The sequence below is a fragment of the Candoia aspera genome, chromosome 1, assembly GCF_035149785.1.
Source record: "Candoia aspera isolate rCanAsp1 chromosome 1, rCanAsp1.hap2, whole genome shotgun sequence".
Taxonomy (NCBI): Eukaryota; Metazoa; Chordata; class Lepidosauria; order Squamata; family Boidae; genus Candoia; species Candoia aspera.
In genome coordinates this window covers 22,325,109-22,338,992 of record NC_086153.1, presented here as the reverse complement: position 1 = coordinate 22,338,992, position 13,884 = coordinate 22,325,109, and positions in this window count along the sequence as shown.

Below are 13,884 nucleotides of genomic sequence, written 5' to 3'. Positions count from 1 at the left end.
AGTTGAGTTATGTAAAGAATATTGGAATTATCAGGGACCAATTCAGCATTGTCTCTTAAGCATAAGGGGGTCGCTCTAGCAAATTGCATCTCTATTGTGCTTGTGGGATGTCACATGGGTCACCTGGCTTCCTCCTCCTCCTCCTTCTTGGGCTTGGGGATTAACAATCTCCATTACCCTTCTGGCAAACTTGCAAGCAAGAGGTGCTGCAGGAATGCAGCCCTCTCCCTACCATCTCGCCTGCATGCAGACTTTCTATTCCACATAGAAAGTGTCTGCAAAGAACCAATGATGATTAAGTGCTTTCTACTATGAACCTACCTGTATCCAGATCTACTGAATAAAAGTAAGCTATATTTTTCTTCATCTAACTACAGTGTGAAGACTGAATTTATTTCTGAATACAATTAAGCTTAATGTGCAAGTTCTCTTTTGGTTCACACTTCTACTCTGCAAGATTGCTGTTAGCTGCTTTGGAGTTCTTTTATTAACCTTTAAAAACTCCATCAATAGTTCCCAGAACTTTTCCAGTTGAGTTATGTAAAGAAGACCTTGTTTTTCAGACACTCTTTATATCCAACTCTTTTTCTTTGAGATATGACCATGTGAGGTCCTACTATTCCTCTACTCTGAGCTGAGTTAAACAGCTGACCAGACCAAACTGCTGACCAACAAACAGTTTTGGAATAAAGTTAACCTTCTCTTGTCCCATGGAATGATAATATTTGCACAAGTCAGCTGGGTGACCTTGGGCCAGTCACTTTATCTCAGCCCTAGGAAGGAGGCAATGGCAAACCACTTCTGAAAATCCTTGCCAAGAAAACTGCAGGCGCTTATCCAGGCAGTCTTGGAGAATCAGACATGATTGAATGAATTAAAAAAAAACCCTTTCCAGTTAAGTGTACTATTACGATTATATCATTACTTCTTGATATTCCTATTGATACTTTGATTAGTGTGAATCCTTGAATATTAGGAGTTTTTTATATCATGGACAATTTACTTATTTCATTGTTATCTTGTGAGCTGCCACGAATCCAGTAGGAGCTGGCAGCATATAAATTTGACTCATAATTAATCATCACCATCATCATCATCGTCGTCATCAAACCCAACTAATAAGAACCAAGCTGGAAAGTCTGATGTAGGATATATCAGAGCTACTATATCGGCTATAATAAGAAGGCAAGCATCTATATGTTATGTTTTGGTTTTAATATTTTGTCATCGCCAGAGTCATTGCTGTGAGATGGGAAGCTATGTAAATTATTAAATAAATACTGCAAATACAAAGGTTCCAAAGTTCAGTCCCTGCTAGCTTCAGTTAAAAGCATTGAAGGAGAAGTAAAGGAGCAGGACCCACTTCCAGTTAAAAAGTTAGAAAATAGCTACCTCCCAAGTTTCTTAAAAGAGCCATTAAGCTAGAGAACATCTGTAGCAATAATTTCCACAGAGGAAGCTCTTCCTCTATTATACCTGCAACGCCAGTTTTGCTATTCTCATTGTTCTGTTATAATGCAGCTGTTCCAAGCAGAACTAGATGATCTCCGGACTGAGGTCTCTTGGATGATGGATTATCTAGAGACAGAAATGATCTTCAGAAGGACCACTCAAAGTGTGGTTGCCATGAAGGATATTTTCTTACATGCGGCCTTGGGTTCCGGTATTCACCTACAAAGCAGTGCTGTGACTGAGTATTCAGAGGATTCCAGTTTATGCAAGGCATCCTAGGCTTAGCACCAGTTTAATGAACAGGAAATTCTACCCACAAATAACTAAAAATTCTCCTTCTATTCTTAGAAGTATCAGTTGTGAGTTCAATGCTCAACTTAAATTCCAAGACTGAGTGGTCTGCTGTATGTTTCTGAAAGCTGTTTCCAGGGGTCTGCAGTATGTTGAGAACCTTACCAGCTTCCTAATGATCTCACCCAGTGGACTGAGACTGTCTCTAACACTGAATTCCAGAAAGTCTCGCTCAAATTCTCTCTCAGTGACTGACTACAGCAAGAATTTTGATGTTGAGCCCCTTTTCTACATTTACATTAACAAAGAGGAGCTAAACGCACTGGTGCACTAGGAACAAACATTACCTCACCAGCCTGGTTTTGCAGAAGCTGTATTGGATTTTCCCAGGGAATTATAATGCCAAGTCCAGGCACTGCTTTGAATGTTTAATGCTGTGTAATGCAATTACATATTTCATAGGGAATATCAGGAAGGTAGAAATGAACATATTTGGACACTTGAGTATCAAGTATCAAGAAAATCTTCTAATTTGCAGATGATCTTCCACTAGATCATCCTGGGAAACACTACTTTATCTCTGATGATGAGAAGCTTCTGGTTTCTGTATGGTTCCAAGACGAGGCCTAACCCTGGAAGCAATGTCTGTGTGACTGTTACTTTCTTCACCCCATTCTTTTAGTCAGCAATGTTCTTGATGCTGATCTAAGTCTTCATATTTTTCCATCAATTGATTTTTGGCTTCCACCAGCTTCCATCACTGGTCTATGTGTGTACCTTCATCACTGCTGTAGAACTTGGGCTGCATTCTTCCTCCAGCATAACTACATCCAAGAGATGATCTGCTGGCTTAGTTCTCACTGCAAAATAATCTATGTTTTCTCTGTATCAGTCAACATTCTGATTCTGTTTGTAGTTCTGCTTAAGCTCACAAGACCCTGACTGTCAGAGGAACCCCAGAGGAGATTAAAGGAAAGTTTTGCTTAGTGTTTTCAAAGCAGCCTCACACCAGCTTTTGGGCTGACTTGAGCATCATCACCCTGTCAATAGCTGCCTCAGAGTTTAGCCATTGTATTGTCACTGTTCTCAATTCAGTGTGTGTAAAATGGAACACATTTTTCAGCTCAGTTATGGAAGTTATGGGAATTAACTTTGTTAAGGCAAAGATTGTATCAGCAAAAAGATGTTTGCCATTTTTTCTTTTCTTTAATGTATTCCTTCCCTATTTACATGGTTTTGAGATCAAAATTTCTGGGCCATAAAATGTCCCATTCTGATCTTATGGAAAGTGGTCTGTCTTAGTAATGGACAATTCTGACCTACTTCATAGTAGGAATGGCCTGTTCCAACATCAGAGCATGTCTAATGACATCAGAATGGGACATGTTCGGGTTTGGATGTTTCACTCTTGAAATATTTTGCATGGCTTTGGTGCAATATACTTGCAAACAGTACTTCTGTGCAAGGAGCAGCAAGCCCATGTACACTGCATGGTAACATTGGATACATGTAGGAGAAAACAACTGAATGTACACATTTGAATGTAAATGTACGTAATATCCTAATTTTTAACTCTGTCAAATGCTGAAAAATGCAAATTTTAATAGAGTTCACTGATCAAAAAATAATGTATATTACAAAAAAGTCTGCACAAAAATGTGTCTAGTCATGAAAATAATGCACAGAGTCATGTTAGAGAAAATCTTTTGCAAGAACTAAGTAGATTATGCAAAATTGCAAATAAAAATGCATACGTTCAGAGACACATCCACATTAAGACATAAATTTAAATGAGAAACAAACACTGAAGAGGGGAGATAAAACTCTCCCTGAAGTAAATGGACTTGGGCAGAAAGGACCAGAATAGAAATGAATTAACTTCTGCCAATGGTTGATAGAAGGACATGTGCAATCCTCCTCTAAGAACAGAGCTGTCCAAGTTGTCTGTATCACTTCAGGCTCAAAGCAAGGGGCAAGTCCTGCTGCCTTGTCAGATTGCCCACTGCCTAAAAAAATATCTAGTTAACATTAAACCCTGGATATTTTAATTAACCTTACTTGAACAAATGCATTTATGCAATGGCTGCAGATGAAAGGGCTTCAAAATGGGAGCTTAGAAAGATCTATTTGCTGGCTGGCACAAAGGTGTGTCTGACTCACACCATGGTCTTCTCAATTGCCACATATGCCTGTGAAAGTTGGACATTAAAAAAGGAAGTTAGAAGAAGAATTGATGCATTTGAATTGTGGTGTTGGTGAAGATTATTGAAAATACAATGGACTGCCAGAAGAACAAACAAATCAGTTTTAGAAGAAATACAACCAGAATGTTCCCTAGAGGCAAAGATAACTAGGCTTAGACTCTCATACTTTGGGCACATCGTCAGGAAAGACCGATCACTTGAAAAGGATACCACGTTTGGTAAAGTCGAGGGCCAGCGGAAAAGAGGAAGACCTTCAATGCGATTGATTCAGTTATAGCAACAATGGATGCAAACATTGGAACAGTCAGGCATATGGCACAAGACCAAACAGCATTTTGTTCTGTTATACACAGGGTCACCATGAGTCGTAAACGACTCAACGGCAACTAACAACAACATTTGCTGGCTGGAAAGTATCAAATGCAGATACTTCTACAGTATGGACACCAGGAGTTGCTGCACATTCCTTTTTGATGAGGAAACCCTACAGAAACACTTGTGCAGTTTACCTACAGCTGGGAGGATACATATCAGGCAATTGCAAGCCTCTTCATATCATGTTGTTAAGGAATTTAGAGGCTGTATGTCATCCACCCAAGCCTAGCTTGGTTGAATCATCCCTCACAAATGCACATCTACTTGGAAGATGCCCTATTGCTGCACTGCTGTATAAGTTTAATTTTCCATCCCACTTAATCAGCATCTATTGCCCTATAGTTTGAATCTCCTAAGCCAAAGAAGAAGAGACAGGCCTTACTATTGGCTTACTCTCCAATCCTCCCTCTTTCCTTTTGCAAGCACCACCAATACTCTCAGGAAGCCTGAAGATCTACTTTCCCCATTGCCTGTAGAGACTAGTTTACTCCTTGTTTTCTTTGCCATTTCAGGGAAGGCAATATGCTTCTCATTCTCATAACTGCTGACACAGAGTGAAGTTTCTTATCTTCACTGAGCCCAATGTGGAGAGCAAGCTTTGGAACTTAGTAGGGAATTCACCCTCCATTGCTTGTTCCTGATTCTATAGGATCCTGAACAGGTGATAAACCAGTTTATCATCTTTGTATTATCCTTGCATCTCAATTTTTGTTCACAGAGCAAGAGTGAAACTTTATTTTTTTTGCTCAGCAACCAAGACTGGCAGGCTGCACAGGTGAGCAAGCACTGGTACTAGTATGGTGCTATAGTGTGATTAGCTGTGATTCCAAATAACCTCAGGCAAAAACATTAGGAAAGCCAATTTCTTTGTATCACAAATCTCATTCAGGCAAAAGCAGGCTGGTCTGATGAGTTGTATTATTTCAAAAAGCCCATCCAAATGCCCCCATGAACAGAGATATCTGTTCTAGACAAACCCTGCATAGTCTTGCATAGTATTTCCAAATACTGTTTGCAGCCCTTATGGTCAGCTCAATAGCCACTGAGCGTGAAACTAGCTTGTTGAGTTACCACGGAATAGGAGCCATTTCTCTTGCTGCTTTGCAGCCTCAACTGGCTGTGTGGTCTTCTGTTCACTGAAATGTCTTCCAGCGTGCTTCATCCAAACAAGACTATTTGTCCATCTACACTCAGTATTGTCTGCTTAGATAGGTTGTATCTACAGTATTCCTAAGCAGTCTTGACCCAAGACTTGGGGTAGCCTTACTGTTCCAGTTTGAAACTGGTTTCTAAGGGATCCATAGAGGTGAAGGAGTATGGCGGCAGGACGAGCGATGTGAGAGCTCCAGAATATTCTCATCTACAACGCAGGATGAAGGTGGCTTTGCGGAGTCGGAGAGACAGGCAAACCATGGAGGCAGCACTGGAGGAAGAGCTCTGCCTATGAAGAGCTTCAGCAGCTTTGGAGCAGCAGGCGAAAGCTTTAACTTTCACTTTCGCTGTAAAAGAGCAGCCGGGAAGCCAGGAAGCAAGAACTGTGGAGCCTGCCTGAGTAGCCTAGCTTTCTAGGCAATTCTGCTGCCCCCTTCACTTCGATGAAAGGAACAATAATTACTGACTAAATAAAGAAAAAAGAAGAAACTTCCTAAGTAGGGAAAAAAAAAACTTTACGATTGGGGGGAAAAATCTTTATTATAAGTCCTTGCTGCGATAAGGGGAAAACTGATTTATTTAATTAATTCATCACGCCATATTGTAATATACTATAGCTTTATATAAATACTTAAGCATATTTTGTACTGTATAAGTAGAAATAGATATTGTATATTGTACCATATAAACAAATAGTGTATTAGGATTAATAGTTAAGATAAGCTAAAAAATTAAGAAGGATATTTACAAAACAAAATGAATACAAGAAGACAGATTAGGAGAGGCTCAGAAGTGGGGGAAGGTGAATGGTTGAAAGCCATGTTTGAAGACTTTACACAGAAAACAATTCAAAACATCACTCAAAATTTAACTCATTTATTGGAAGAGAAAATTGATGGCTTTGAGAAAAGATTAGACCATAAGTTAGAGACAATGGACAAAACAATAAAAGCAGATATCCAAGAAGTAAGAGAAAGAGTGGAGAAATTAGAATGGGAAAAGGACACTGAATTAGACCGTTTAACTGTGTTAGAGTTAAAAGAAAAAGAATACTGTATTAGGCTTAGAGGAGTACCAGAAAAAAAAGAGCCAGAAATTAGAGAAATAGTGATTCAAATGCTTGCCAATTTAATTGACTGGGATGAAGAAAAATTAGAAGAAAATATAGAAAAAATATATAAACTCGAAATATGCAAAGGTTCACAGGAAACCAAGAGACATAATAATTGAATTTGCAAGAAAGAGGACAGAAGAATTGATAATACAGGCCTCTTATGGTAAAAAAATTAACATTGAAGGAGAGGAAATCATGATACTGAAGGACATACCACTGAAAATACTTAAAAAGAGAAGAGAGTACTTTTTTCTTACTGATGTCTTAAAAAGAAATAAAGTTCCCTTCAGATGGGAAATTCTGGAAGGAGTTAATGTTATGTTTAAACAACGAAGATACAAATTGAATACTATCTCAAAAGGGCAGGAATTTCTTTAAAAACATAAGAAAGATCTGGAAACAGATACAGAGGGGAGTGACAGATTTAAAAGTAAAGAAAGTAAAGGAAAGTGTCTAGATTCTGAAGACCCCAGTGTAGAAGAATTAGCTTCTAGCTCTAAAGAGTTTACAATACTTCTCTCAAATGAATGAACTAAAATGCCTCTCCTGGAACATAAATGGAGTCAACTCCTCAGTTAAAAGGAATTTTTTTTTCATTATTTACATAAATTGAAACAAGATGTTATATGTCTTCAGGAAACGCACATTGCTAAAAAAGATGATAAATATTTGATAAACAAGAAATTAGGAAATGAATTTATAGCAGCAACTGAAAAAAAACAAATGGAATTGTAATATATGCAAAGTCTCATTTAAACTCTAAATTGATAAGTGCTGACAAAAATGGAAGATATATAATAATAGAAGTGGAACTGCCAAGCCTTAAAGTATTAGTGGTTGGAGTATATACCCCGAATGATAATCAGAAATTTTTTTATCAAAATTTACTTAATGTACTTTCTGAACTACCCTATAATAATTGGATTATGATGGGAGATTGGAATGGGGTTACTTTACCTATCATTGATAGAAAGTCTGAACAACAAATTAAAAAATATCAAGGAAAATTACCTCAGTCTTTTTTTGATATGACCGAAAATTTGGCTATTGTAGATGCCTGGAGACATAAAAATGGCTTGGCCAGAGATTATACCTTCTACTTCAAATCATTCTCCAGGATTGATATGATATGGCTATCTAAAAATCTGGCAAAATCTCTGATGTAACAACATGGAGCGAGAATTGCCAGATGTACAAGCTGGGTTTAGAAAAGGCAGAGGAACTAGGGACCAAATTGCCAATATCCGATGGATAATAGAAAAAGCCAGAGAGTTTCAGAAAAACATCTATTTCTGTTTTATTGACTATTCTAAAGCCTTTGACTGTGTGGACCAGAACAAATTGTGGCAAGTTCTTAGTGATATGGGGATACCAAGTCATCTTGTATGCCTCCTGAAGACTCTGTATAACGACCAAGTAGCAACAGTAAGAACAGACCACGGAACAACGGACTGGTTTAAGATTGGGAAAGGAGTACGGCAGGGCTGTATATTCTCACCCTACCTATTCAACTTGTACGCAGAACACATCATGCGACATGCTGGGCTTGAGGAATCCAAGGCTGGAGTTAAAATCGCTGGAAGAAACATTCACAATCTCAGATATGCAGATGATACCACTTTGATGGCTGAAAGCAAAGAGGAGCTGAGGAGCCTTATGATGAAGGTGAAAGAAGAAAGTGCAAAAGCTGGCTTGCAGCTAAACCTCAAAAAAAACCCCACAAGATTATGGCAACCAGCTTGATTGATAACTGGCAAATAGAGGGAGAAAATGTAGAAGCAGTGAAAGACTTTGTATTTCTAGGTGCGAAGATTACTGCAGATGCTGATTGCAGTCAGGAAATCAGAAGACGCTTAATCCTTGGGAGAAGAGCAATGACCAATCTCGATAAAATAGTTAAGAGCAGAGACATCACACTGACAACAAAGGTCCACATAGTTAAAGCAATGGTGTTCCCCTTAGTAACATATGACTGCGAGAGCTGGACCATAAGGAAGGCTGAGAGAAGGAAGATCGATGCTTTTGAACTGAGGTGTTGGAGGAAAATTCTGAGAGTGCCTTGGACTGCAAGAAGATCAAACCAGTCCATCCTCCAGGAAACAAAGCCAGACTGCTCACTTGAGGGAATGATATTAAAGGCAAAACTGAAGTACTTTGGCCACATAATGAGAAGACAGGACACCCTGGAGAAGATGCTGATGCTAGGGAGAGTGGAGGGCAAAAGGAACAGGGGCCGACCAAGGGCAAGGTGGATGGATGATATTCTAGAGGTGACGGACTTGTCCCTGGGGGAGCTGGGGGTGTTGACGACTGACAGGAAGTTCTGGCGTGGGCTGGTCCATGAAGTCACGAAGAGTCGGAAGCGACTAAACGAATAAACAACAAAAACAACCCTCCCCAGATCCTTCTCAGACCATAACCTGACTCAATTGAGCATAAAACTCCACCCAAAAAATTATAGGTGGAGATTAAATGAAACTTTGCTGAGAAATAAAGAATTTGTAGAAGATTGCAAAAAGAAACTAAAGGAATTCTTTGAATGGAATCTAATTAAAGAAGTAAGTATTGGTACTGTGTGGGATACTAGTAAGGCCTATATGATGGGGTTCTTTATGTATCAAAACAGATGTTTGAATAGGAAAGCACAACAAAAAACTCAAGTAATTTTTGATCAAATTAAGTTAAAAGAAAAAGAGCTCCAATTAAAGCCATCTGATGAGGAAATAAATCGCCAAATAAAAATTTTGCAACAACAATTAAAAATACAACAGATGAAATTGAAAGGAAACTGAGATATATCAAACAAAGAAACTTTGAACATGCTAATAAAGCGGGTAAATGGTTGGCATATAAATTAAGAAAAGATAATGTCATGAGTACTCATGGCGAGCAGGAGGGGGCCTCTATCCAGGGTGGAAAACACATGCATAGTACTGAGGAATTAAGCAGCCATTCAAAGAGACACAGATCAGACCTGCCTTAACTTTCGGGGTTTATCTGTCTGGGTTTTTCCCACGCTTCTTCAGTTTGTTAGGATTCTGTTTATGTAGCAGTAATAAACACTAGAGACCTACTCCTTGTCTCAGTGTGATTTCTGACTGTTAGGACAGATAAGGAAAAAAAAACATTACCAAAATTCGAGAAAATGGGGAAGAATTAGTTGACAATGAAAAAATTAAGAAGGCATTTTATAACTTTTTTACAAATTTATATAAGAAACAAGAAATATCAATTGACAAAATTGAAAACTATTTGCTAAAACACAATTTAAAGAAACTAACTAAAGTTCAAAAAGCAACAATTAACAACCCCATTACAACACAGGAATTATAGATGCTATTAGAAAACTGAAAACAGGCAAAGCCCCAGGACCAGATGGTTTTTCTGCAGGGTACTATAAATATTTCCAAGATCAAATGCTACTACCATTTAAGGATTTGTTGAATATGATTGTATCAGGAAATTCAATACCTCAATCTTGGTCTGAGGTGAATATTATATTAATTCCAAAAGAGAAACAGGATCCGACACTATGTAGAAATTATAGGCCTATTTTGCTACTGAATAATGACTACAAAATATTTACATTAATTCTAACTGAAAGATTAAAAATTATATTACAAGAAATAATTGATCATGACCAAAGTGGATTCCTACCCCGAAGACACATAAAAGATAACATAAGGACCAAATTCATAATGAAAAACAGATTATGCTACTCTTTTTAGACCCAGAAAAAGCCTTTGACAATTTAAACTGGAATTTTATGCTTAAAACCTTGGAATTTATGGATTTTGGCGACACATTTATAAAGGCAGTTAAAGCAATCTATACATTCCAAAAAGCCAAAATTGTGATGAATGAAGATACAACACAAGAATGCATAATAGAAAAAGGTACCAGGCAGGGTTGTCCACTCTCCCCCTTACTATTCATATTGGTTTTAGAAGTCTTAACAGAGAATATTAGAAAGGAAAATCAGATTGAGGGAATGAAGGTAAAACAAGAAATATATAAATTAAGAGCGTTCGCAGATGATTTAGTTATTACCCTACAAAATCCACTAACATCTCTTGACTACTTATTAAAAACGCTACAAGAATATGGAGAATTAGCTGGTTTCAAAATAAATAAACAAAAAATGAAAATGATAAACTTAAATACGTCACAAAATATTCAGAATATATTAGAAAATAAATCAGGATTCTGTTAAAAAAGTCAGATATTTAGGGATAGAGATTACAGCTAAAACTAACGATCTATACCAAAACAACTATGCAAAAATATGGAAGGAAATTCAACAAGACTTAGGGAAGTGGGAAAAACTAAATTTATCACTTATGGGGCGAATCTCTGTAATCAAAATGAATATCTTGCCAAGGATGTTATTTTTATTTCAAAATATTCCAATATTATTAACTGACAAAACTTTTAAATTATGGCAAAAAGTCCTATCAAAGTTCATTTGGCAAAGGAAAAGACCAAGGATTAGACTTAAATTAATGCAGGATGCTAAAGAACAAGGAGGCTGGGGTCTTCCAGATTTTAAATTATATTATGAAGCATGTGGATTATTATGGGTAAAAGAGTGGAATACTTTACAAAATTATAGATTATTAAATCTAGAAGGCCACGACTGAAATTTGGTTGGCATGGATTCCTATGGTATAACAAATTGAAAGTAAATAAAGTATTTAATAATCATTGTATTAGAAAGTCCCTTCTTAGAATTTGGGAAAAATATAAATCTACTCTAACACCCACTCTACCATTATGGATTTCCCCGCAAGAAGCGTATATTAGGAGAGAAAAAACAGGAATTTGCAAATGGCTAAGATATTTGGACCTAATAAAATTTGAAGGGGCTATATATAAAATGAAAAGAAGAGATGAATTGGAAAATGAAGGACATCCATGCCAATGGTTTTTGTATTTTCAATTAAAGGAACAATTTAAAATTGATGCCCAAAGTTACAAATTCACAAAAGATTTAACCTGGTGGGATAATTTAGTTTATGCCAACAATGACCACATGATTTCCAAAATATATAAAATGTTATTACAAATAAGAATGGCAAATGTACAAATTAAACAATGTATGATTAAATGGGAGAGAAATCTTGGACATCACATTGACTATGATGTTTGGGAAAGAATGTGGACCAAAGGGCTGAAATTTACTTTAAATTATAATTTAAAAGAAAATTTTTACAAAATGATGTACATGTGGTACATTACTCCGAACAAAATATCCAAAATGTTTCAGAATACTTCAAATGTCTGCTGGAAGTGTAAAAAAGAAACAGGAACATTTTATCATATGTGGTGGACTGGTAAGAAGGCGAAAAAATTTTGGACATCTATACACAATATAATTTGTAAAATGTTGACTAAAGAAATTAATAGAACACAGGAACTCTATTTATTGGGCATCATGGACAAGGATTTGGAACATGAGCATGGAAAACTTTTACGATATTTGATCACCGCAGCTAGAATTACGTATGCATCAAAGTGGAAGGAAGAACTGACCCCCCCAATGGAAGAATGGACATTTAAATCCCTGGATCTGGTGCAGATGGCAAAACTTACGGACCAGCTAAATGATAAAAATGTGGAAGATTTTCAAAATGATTGGACCCCCTTCTTCAACTAGTAGAATCGACCCCAAAATTAATGTAAATGTGTAAAACATATGAATATAATACAAGATGTAGATATTATGTATTTGACTTATATAATCTCAATAGAACTGTAGAATTATTGTAACCAAATTAGTGAATTGTGAAAAGAAATTATTTAGTTAAGGTATAAAATTGTATTACTTAGGGAGTTGGAAATCCATTTCCTTTCTTTTAAACCTCTTCTTCTTTCTTCTTTCTCCTTTCCTTTTTTCTTTCTCTTGTTTTTGCATTTTATGTTTATTGTTGATTTGTCATTCTATGTTTGTATTATTTGTGTAAATAATTTAATAAAGACTATTTAAAAAAAAAAAGTCTAAGGGATCCATAGAGATAGGCCCTTCTGTCCAAAAGTCCCAACAGTGTATGAAGGACTTACAAACTGTTTCCCCGACGAATATAGATTTATGATTAATAATATAAGACTTGCTACACCATTCTAGCATTTTAAAATATTCTATTTGGATTATGCTATCTAAGAAGGAACCAAGACCGCAGATCAACCAGATAGTCCAACTGCAGTATCATACAATTCATACTAGGCCTTCCATGCCCGATTTAACTAGAAACCAAAGCTTGCAGGACAATTGCTACTAACATGAAGATAATCTGGATTTGCATGCATGCGATAAGGGGCTGTATGTTCCTGTGTGCACTGTCCCAATCTCCTTAACAGAATAAAATATAGCAACAATCACTAGCTCAAAATCCTCTTCAACAACAACATCAGCTTTTTTGTTTCTAGAAAAGGAGCTGAAGGGAAAGAGGAGGAAGGAAAATAAATGGCTGTAATAATCAACGTAAAGCCTTTTCCAACGTCATCATTGTATACCCAAATTTGGGGGAAAACCATAGAAAATAGAATGAATCTATAAGGCATACAGAAAAATTGAACACACATTTAATTTAATGTATTTATTTATTTATTTAAAATATGTATGTAGTATGTATGTATTTAAAATATTTATATAGCCGCCCACCTCGTACTGAACTCTGAGTGGCTCACAACGCAGTGGGCTTGCTTGGGTTTGCAGACTCTGGTCGGGCTCTTTTCCTCCCTGTCTCAGCGGTCTTGCAGCTCCAAGGATTCTTGCTGTCTGAAGACACTTGCTGTGGTGCTTGCCTTTGGACTGGAGGTTTCTGTCTTCCTGGCTTAACTCCTTGACACCCACCCCCCACATGCTTGTTTTCAGTTCCTCTTTTATAAAACAAACTCTCCAGTTAGGGAGAGGGTGGGGCTGTTTTAACTCTCCTTCCCAAGTAGCACCAGAACTCTGGATCCCAGAAAGAAAAAATGTCTGCTCACTCCAGGTGGCGAGTTCACTTTTCCACAGCCGTTTCAGTGCTATGCCCTGGCCTGAACCCAGACTGAAAAGGGTCCAGATAATCTGCTTCATCCAGGGCCCTTTGTTAGGTGCATGCCATCCACCCTCTCAACAACCTTCCCTAACAAAGGAAGTTGGAGACTGTTCCATCCAGTTGGAGACTGGACAGAAGTTGTCTAGCACTCTTGGGTCCAAGGATGGCCTCTTGAGAAGGGGGCACACCAAGGCCTTTCAAGGAAGGCGGTACCACCCCCTCCCCTCCCCTCCCGCAAAGAGGCATTAACCATTGC